Consider the following 10,023-nt stretch of genomic DNA (forward strand, 5'->3'; position numbering starts at 1 on the left):
TAAAAATTATATTGTTGTAATTGATAATCTTCTCATAATAAGACAGCAGTAAAGTCCAAATAAATTCAATTCCAACTTAATGTGATGCTTACTGTCACAAATCAACAACGATGTTCCTCTTTAACAAAATCTTGAATCTGTTTAACATTTCATTAGTTGACAAAAACATGGTGGTAGCAGTATCATGCTTTGGGCTGTGACAGGAAAGCTGGTCAGATGTTGGGTGGATAAATGGAGTGAAATGCAGGGAAATCCTGGATGAAAATGGAAAGAACTATGGCATCGCTTTAGAAATTGACAGGCTTGAGTTATTTTATAAAGACAATTATCAAAGCGGTGTGCAAACCTGTTTGATGTCTACCTAAAGCATGCGACTATAAAGGTGGTTATGCAAAGTATTGATTTTCAGATTTTTATTTGCAAAAAAAAAAGTGTAAACAGTCTTTTTTTACTCTCTGACACTGTTTACTATTTTTTGACAGAAAAAACTGTCGATTCAAAACGGAAACGTCAGTGGTTGTCAAGCGACAAAATGTGACGGAGTCGAAGTGGTGTGAGCACTTGTGCAAGGCGCTGTATGTCCAGATTTGATTTATCGGATCATCCCCTGATCACCTGTTAATTACCGTCACTGCTCTTCCTCCTCCTCTCCCTCCGAGCGCTGCTTCCTGCTCTGGCCTGCCTCTCTTCTTCTTGCATTCATTGACCACCGTCCATTAAAGTTGGATTCCCCAGGGCAAGTGGAAACCTCATTTAGCACAGCCTGTTCAGCCAAGACGGGAAGCGCCAGACCCCATGCGCTCTAACTGGATTAGGAACCGACCGACGGATGGGCCGCAGGACAGAGCGCCCTGGCCCAACCACAAGTCCCCAATAAACCAAAACAGAGGTAGGTAAGATGCGAGGGAGAGTTATTAGTTGGCATAAATAGCCATTCATCTTTTCTCTCTCTATTTTTTGTGTGACTTTGATATGGAAGACGTTTGAAAAAGCCTTGCACTAAATCCATCTTTTGTTGCAGAAGCATAATCTCCTCCAACTTTCTCCAACAGTTTTTGTCCAATAAAAAATATCGGAAGCCAATTTTATAATTTATACTTAGCTTATGTTGATTACATTGTCCAGGAGCCCTTTGATAGTGATCCACATCCATATGCCTCCTAGAGTGCAAATATAAGGCGACGCAGAGGCCCGTTTATTTCAAACACTCTTAAAAATGGGAAAGGCAAGAAGACTCTGCCGTTCACATGCAGAAGAAAATAGCTATTCACCAAAACATTTGCATATATATTTATTTATATAAATAGCCTTCCACCTACAAGCCTGGACCAGGACCCTGTTTACCTTGAAACCATGCAAAGCTGAGATAGGTGAGAAAAGTACAGGAGAGAACAGTTTGTGTCGGTCAGGTTGGTTTTTTAGTTACACTGAGCTTCAAGTGTGTGGGACTCCCACTGAGCAGATTTGAATTTTAACGCACCAGGTTGTGTCACAAATCATACATTAACACAAAGAATGCATCTATTGTTGTGATGCCCAGGGTTATCTATGGGTTAATGTTTTCTTTAAAAGCATAACCTGAAGATGAATGTTTCCTACGGTGACTAAACACCAAAGAGTCAGTCATAGAGAACAGCGTTGATGCTGTCACCAATGCCACCATTTTGTGCTTCCTTTTGATCTGCATGCAACTGATGGAAGGGTATTTTTGTGTTGCATCACTGGGGTTTCACTCTGAACAGAGAGGGCTGTTGACTACACCAGAGCTGTGTGTCTGTGGTTTAATAATAGTCCTGGGGCTGCCAATAATGTGTTATTTAAAACCTTTATCAGATCACTTTAAGATATGACATCACATTTTAATGTGTTTTACACCAATCTGGATTCTGGCTTAGAAGACAATAAAAACAGAGAATCCCCCCCCCAAAAAAACTACAAAATTGTGCATTTCTGCCCTTTTTGACTTTAGTTTGGCTCTGTGTTTTTTCCAGTATGAGCAACATAAGAACACCAAAATAGTATCAGTGACAGTTTATCGTTATCAAAGGGATCGTTTTTCTGAGTCAAGTTCTTGCAAAAGGTTAAACTCTTCCTTGCATCACTCACTTAGCATCTTTAATCAGTATTAACACCAAAAAAGGCTTTTATTGGCATTTTGTGACGATGTCGATGAATGTAAACCAGGAAATGGAGGAAGCAGGCAGCGCTCCACCAATGATCTCCCTGTAAGATACACACACAGAGAAAGAAACATGTAAAGTATGTCTCGTCATAGAAATTGTCTGATAGAAAAGTAGAGTGATGTAATAGACATAAGTGGATTAAGTGAGCATTAGTTCATGGATTTTTATCTACCTTATTTTACCATTAAGTAGGTAACAGGAATGTTTTATGCCTTCTGTTATTAGTAGAGGTTTCACACAGGAAGATCACTGGTGATGCATCGCCGCCTTCCCCCGTCCCCCCGGGCAAACAATCATCAGATTTTGTGTAAATAACCTTCCAACGCAAATGTGATGACAGGTTAAAGGTTCATAGCATCCCTTTTCTACAAACCACTGTGACATTTTTTAGGTTGGACTTTGTTTTTTACGACGGCAAAAGTTCGTTTTGGTCATTAGCAGTTAGCTTCAACATCCAGGTCCAGTTAATGTGGGTTAATGAAGACACTAAGAGGGACCTTAACTACAATAAATAAATAAATAAATAACTGCCTACTACGTTTTTGTAGAAAATTATTTGAAACCCCAAACTACACGTCCAACCTGAAGGTTTAATCTTTTGTTTGAAAGTAGTTAACATAAATTTGGAACTCAAGCTGAGTAATTATCATTGTATTTCAACATTTCATTGCCACTCTCCCCCTGCCTTAAAAGATGAACCACATTTTCTGCATGTGTTGAGATTTATCTATAACAAAGAAACAAAGCCATTAGTTTTAAGGTGTTGGATTAAGTATTTTGAAGAACCTCTGTCATAAATAGACTGGTATGTAAACTGTCCTCCTCCTCCTCTTCATCCTTGTTCATTTATCAGGCTCTGTCTTGTGACACAATTTAAGACTGTTCTCTGATGATTTACGTCTCTTCTGCAAACAAGCAGACAAAGATCGCACAACTCCCCAACACAGACCCTAACGCTGTTATCTCGCTGCTAGATATTCTTCACATGGGACATTAATGGGTTTTATTACATGGAAAGAAATGTGGTTTGTTTTCATCCAAAAGTGATTCATTTGTTTTTGTTCTTAGTCATCTGCAGTCATGATGAAAACTGCTTTAAACTAAAAGTGTCTTTTTCTTTCTGCATACTTGATGATTTCCTCCTGCCGGACGTAAAGGTGCTAGCCAGGCGTTTCTGGAAAAATTCACTCAAGCTGACTGTACGTATAGTTTGAGAGTCCAGTCAAACGTGCAAATGACTTGATGAGATGAGAATTAAAGATTTGGAGTAGTCTGGTTTGCCTTCCAACTTGATCCTCTCATTTCTATAGACGGACATTTTCCCAAACCTTTAACTTGTCAGCAGGTAACACAATCCCACAATGTACGGATAATCTGACATCGGAGGATTTATAATCCTGATCACAAAGCTCAAAAATGCAAAATACTCCGAAACGAAGATACGAATGTGTAATTGTACATGCTGAGCGTCGGATCTTGGAGAGAATGTGATGCAATGTCCATTACAAAATAGAAACTCAAACACAAGTCACGACCGCATGAAGCACCAGCCGACTGTGGTGGCAGTGGGGGGGGGCTACCCGTTGTTACCAAGCACTATTGGTCAATTTGAATCGTTTCAAAAGAGCACACACCATTGCACAGCAAAAACAACACAAGCCATGCCGACACCAGACCGGGCTGACAAGCGGTGCCGTTAGCAGCAATACCCCGGGGATTCCTGAGCGGAGAGAAGCTGTGGGTGGGGGCAAAGATGGAGGAGGGTAAATTGGATCAAATGAATAGGTAATAAAAGAAGGAGAGGAAGCCATTTAGCATCGGGAGAGTTGCATAGATCCATTACAGTGTCTGCGTAATTAAGAGGGACAAACAGAATGTGTAGAAGGCGTAGTGGAGGGTGGGAATGGAAACCACAGCCCACTGGGATCAATAAGTCTCTATTCACATCGGGCCGGACCGGAGCTGTCCAGCTGGCTGAGTGCTGAGCCTCGCCGTCTGCTCCGATGAGTTGGACCCGGACATCAGGGAGTCGTTGAATCGTTGAGAAAAAAAGTGGAAAGAAGACATTTAATACACCTTGCAGGCAGGTCACTGGAGGAATTTAACACAAGACACCTGTTGAAAGCAGCAAAAGGTGCTGGGGTGGAGAGAGAGAGAGAGAAAGAGAGAGAGAGATATAACGCGATCAAAATGACGAGACGAGAGCAAAGGAAAAGCAGAGCCCACGTTGAGGAGACGATGACAACCTGAGGGAGGAGCACTGATAACCTTGCAGGCTTAAAAGCTTCCTCCGGAGCCTAATCAGGCGTCCCAATTACAAAGACGACCAGCCCCCCCTCCTCTGTTCCAGCTCCTGATGTCCCCCCCGATAAACAGCATTATTAATTAAAAGGCCCCAATTGAATCTGCGTCTGACGGACGAGGCTCAGGATGATTAGCAGCGAGGCCCGACGGAGGTTATTCCTACATGATGGAAGCTGTCGATAAAGGGAAACACGACGGGGCGACACATCGATACAATGTCATACACACGGAGGCACGGACAAAACGCTGAAGCGGGCGCTCTGTCCCAGTGCTGCTTCTGATCATCGTCACGTTGTTTTATTTTATTTGAGGAGATGATGTTGTTTCTGATGCCACAGCTGTTTGCAGGTCTTTGGCAATAATTAGCAAAACGATACTCTGAGTGAAACACAACACTAAAATCCAACACTTACACATAATTTCAAATAGGTGAACCTTGCATTTGTTTTGTTTTTTACCTGCATCCTTTGTGTGCACCAGTACAGCAGCCACTTCTAAATTGACATCAATCACTGAATCATTTCTGACGTCTTTGCTCTGTTCTGTTCACACGCAAAAACGTTTGGAAACAAGGAGACCTTTTGTGGAAGAGTGGCAATTAAAAAGTCATTGTTGAGGAGATGTATCAAAACAACAATTGCATTTTGCCACAAGTAAAGTTGAGAACACAACAAATATGTGGAAGAAGGTTGGATGACATTAATGTTGCCTGTGCATTAAAGGTCCTTACTCTGACCACCATTATCCCCATGATGAAACACGTTAGCGGCAGAATCATGCTTTTTATTCAACATTTATATCCCAAGAAATTTCAGCAGGCGGATTGCATACAAAGACACTCTAGACCTCTTTATTTTACTTCTCAATTATGTGCCAAAAATCATCTTAAACTTTATGTTTGAATTTGTTGCCTATTTGACTCCCACTGGATGACTTGAAGAATCTCACCTGACCTGGTCAGTGTTTGTGTGAAGAAATGTATTTTTGTCTCTCGAAGATGATCTGGGGGGATTTTTTGTGTCATTTTCTTAGTGATTTCCAAAGCAAAAGTGATCAGAAAGCAGAACTATTTCTGAGTCATTCCCAGAATCGCGAGGTTTTTCAGTCCTTGTTTCAATTGTTCATCAAAAGGGCTTCTGGCCGATCAGGTGCAACCTCGAGGAATGCTTCGCTTGCACAGCGAGCTGAATACTGAAATATGCATTTCATATGTATTTTCTGGGTAAGAAGTCAAGAAGTAATGAATCCTGCTCTAAATAGATAACAAAAATAATTAAGAGAGACACGACAAAATCTATTCCAAGTCAACTGAGTTCTATCTGGACTAATGCTTTATGAACAGGGTTGGCTAAATCAGAGAGAGACTAGTGGCAACAAAACTTGCAACAAAACTTACTTTGGAGTAAAATGAATTGAGCCGTGAAATATTGATAACTTAACCATCGCCAAACATATCTGACAAACTTCCCCCCCCGCCCCCCCCATTCATTACACATTAAGACATTTTTCAAAACACATTCACTCAGTCGTGCTTCATTTGCTGAGTTTTTAACGCAGCTGTTTATTGGGAGGCTTGTAGACGTAGCTTGGCTTGGCTGGGCCGGCCCACCGCCTCTGCCCTCCATCGCGGATCCTCCAGGGAACTCTGAGGGATCAGATTAAACAGGGTTCCCACATCAGGGCCGGACTGACAGCTGAGTGCCTGAGGAAGAGTGATGGGCTTGGGACTCAGATTGGGAGGAGGATCCGTTCTGCCCCACTGGGACCTCTGGAGTTGACAAAATATGTTGAGCATAAGGGAGCTGATTGGGGTGAAACGACTTCAGTGGTAATTCAATTGAATTGTTATTAGCGGCAATCTCCATCAATTGAGTGGGTGATTTCTGAAACTATTTATTTTCCTCATGAGTTTGTTAGATTGTGTCCAATTACGTCCCTGCAAAAAACTATCGGAACTTAATTTTTAGAGTCTGATAAGGAAAAACGGTGCAATTGACGACTGCCAATGCCGTTTCTTTTCCTCCTGCTCTGTCATGAAGCGAGATCGATGCACAATGAGAGCTGTAGCTGTAGCTCGTTCTCACATATAAATGTAGCATGGACGCTACATCATCTAAGAATAGGGGTCAAAGGGTAAATGCTGTGAGTTTATCTGGAGAAAAGCATCCCTTGCAAAAGGGAAAGTCTCTAGATAAGATACTCTAAAGACAGAGAAATATGTTCATCAGCAACAAAATGAATCAATTTATCACATGTGCAGGATTGTTGGAGTTGACTTCTCTCTTGCTTGACGCAATATGTGATATAAATGAGCTGTGCTAAAAGTGATTTTGGGTGTTTGCGGTTGTCTCTTCAGGGAGTAGATGTCCGACCACTTGACCTCGTTATCCTTTAAAGTGTGTTCACAATTGTTTTTCAGTCGCTTTCTGTTTTACCCAGACTTTTGGTTGGGCTGGATTTACCCATGATGCCACAAGTGTCTGCTAAGATACGTCACAGCACACTGTGGTCAAAGCTCGTACCAACTTAGTTTGCTCCACAGCAAGCGTTGCTCTGCTCAACGTTATGCCAGTCTTTGCATCAGAACAGCGCAAAAAGAGTTTTTGCACGCAGCCTCCAAGACTCAGTAATGGGGTTTTGGGCACAGCGCTGGTGTGGAAGGGTCATTAGGATCCATTTTGACTCATTCACAACTTCTCTACGCAAATGTAAAATTAGAACATGTTTTTTTTTTTCTTCTAATAGACCTGTCTAAATTTAGCTGTTATTTTTACACATTGCAGAGTGAAGGTAAAACCTGCTCCATGAAATACCAGTCCAGTCTCACTGGTTTGGCTCCAGCAGGCCAAAACCAGCACTCACCACCTTCGACTGTAGCCTCACAAGGCAGGGTGGGTTATCAATATGTGTTTTGTTCTGTCAGGAAATTACAAACTTTATAATATTATTAAGAATGTCTGCAAAACAACTGCTCTCTTATTAAGTACAGACGTGCATGTGACATTAAAGGTTTTGTCATTTGACATTGAATTTGATTTCACAGGGACTTCAAACGGAGAGGAAAAAAAAAAATTTCCACTGAGATCAGAGATGCACTCTCAAGGCCATCAAGGACTCCTCCAGGGCTTCAGGCTTAACCAGAGAAATAATGTTTCTGCACACACAGAGTATATTATTGTCCTTAGCCTGCAGACAACCTTTCACATATTTTCCTTTTTGGTTGTTGAGGCTTTTAGACTTCATGTCTCTGCAGGACACACACACACACACACACACACCCACACACACACATTTGATTATATACACACGTTCATGCCCCTTACAACCATGAACTGACCCATTAACCCAGCACACAGCACCATTTACATTCAGTCTCAGACACAAGTAAGGTTTCACATGCAGAAGTCGCAACATGTAGACACATAAAATTGAGGATGTGCACAAACACTCACAGCCTCTTTACGTGTGGCACGCACATTGAGCTGAAACTAACGTGGTGTTAGTTGGACAGACTAGCTGGCTCTTGGACTAATTGAGTAGAGTGTGTGGCCCCGTGTGGCCCTGGTCTGACCCCTCTGCAGCCAGGGACACCAGCGAGCCTCTGCTTTGATGCATTTGATATGGTTTAAGTGAGGAATGAAGACCTAAGTCTGTTTACATTTGAACCGGATTAGAATCGGGGCGACGATGGACTAAAGAGACTCGCTAACTGGAAGGGAAAGTTGGGGAAAAGAGGTAACAGCGGTAGAAATGTTGGCAGAAATCAGCCACAGGTTGTTATTGTTTAATGAAGGCGTTTGTTTTGTGCTAGGATTTACATATCGACTGTCATTGCATCTGAAAGTCACAAAAACTCATTTGCCTTTCTGTTCTTTCTAAAAGTAGACATTGTCACATAAGTACATGCTGTTGCTACACCTTTCCATAAGGTACCCCATGTCGATCAGTTTTCATCTAGATCAGCTTTTATGTAGTCCACAGGATGTTTTTCTCAATTAAAATTGGCTTGTTTTTTTTTTTTAAAGAATGTGTTAAAAAGCTTTGGGAAAACTTGGCAATGCAAAAAAAGGGTGGTGTAAACACCTGATAAAAAGATCATTTGTACAAGGCAGCTGAGGTATTACGGAGAGTAAACACCTAGACGGCATAAACCATCACAGCCGTTGTTTGTGAGCATAAAGTTTATGAGGCAAGAATTTTATTTTACCACCTTTATGCTTTCTGTGTGTCCTCTGAGTGTCACTTTGCTGCAGCGACACCTGAATGTCCCCACTGTGGGATGGGAAAGAGTAGCTGCTTAGCTTCAGCTGTCACTATTAAATCCTCCCCTCCATGGCAAAGGAGAGAGAAACTGACTGTTTAGCTTTACCATGAGGAAGCTTTTTAGGCACAAACAGCATTTTGATGCTGGTAAGCTAACTATTGATGAATTAAGAGTTTGATGTGACCTTGGAAATAACGTTTGACAGCTTTGTATCCAGCATTCCTTCAACTATCATAACTAAAGTTGGAGAAAGGTGAGATTTGCCATTTTAGTGACATAGTTTAGGAAGGTGCTGATTCACATCAGAGTAACAGTGCTGGTCGGAATAGGAGCAGAAATTATTGTGCCAGATATCTGGAGATTAATTACTGGCAAACCAGACTTCCAACGAGGAGCTTCTAAATGTCTCAGAAGGTTGCTAGTTTGCTAGGTCGCAGAGCTACTGCTCTCAGACAACATTCCTTCTGACGTCCTCCTCCTCACCGGATGAATTGCCTCATAAATCCTGGCTTTATTAACTCAAATTGGACCAGGAGACATTGCTATCAAACATAATCTCATCACTGTTCAGCAAACTTTGGCAGTATTCTCGCCTACTCGCTTTTTTTTCTTTCACAATTTGTTGCATCTCTTCAGCTTTGTTTATGGAAATGGACACAGGTATGACATGTTACAAAACTGTAAACAACTGAGAAGGTTGTAAAAGTCATGATATGTGCCTTTTAAGGTCTGGTTTGAATATGTAGGTAGCTATCCAAAGCTCATTCATGTGCGTATCCCATAAAAATGGCATTCCTCGCATGCTCGTCGGTAGGCTGGATGTATCGAGTTTAACCTCTACCACGGCGATTCAGCCTGTTTTGTGTTCTGGGTATCATTCCAATATGTATTAGTAAAATCGGGCCTTGCACATTATTATAATTGGCCGACTGAAAACAGAGGAAATCTGATCTCGTCCTCCGCGTCTGTTTCTCTGTGTGTCTCTTGTTCGTCCTTCCAATCTCTTTCTCTCTCAATCTCTCCTCTTTTTTTTTTTTCTCCCCCCAACCTCCAATAATGATTTGATGTCGCTAATGGCTTCCTAAATTTTGTGTATAAGGTCGAACCGGCACCGTCTAGAGTTTCAGATGCTGGAGGTCTGCCAGAGAGGAGGGGAGGAGAGAGGGAGGTGGGGGGCTTCAGTGGAGCTACGCTGTGTTGGATGTTTTAGGTAAAGGAGGTTCAGCCATGAATACGGCGATCAACAGGCGGTTATCTCATAATGGCCTTGTT

The sequence above is a fragment of the Gambusia affinis genome, linkage group LG07 (assembly GCF_019740435.1).
Source record: "Gambusia affinis linkage group LG07, SWU_Gaff_1.0, whole genome shotgun sequence".
NCBI lineage: Eukaryota > Metazoa > Chordata > Actinopteri > Cyprinodontiformes > Poeciliidae > Gambusia > Gambusia affinis.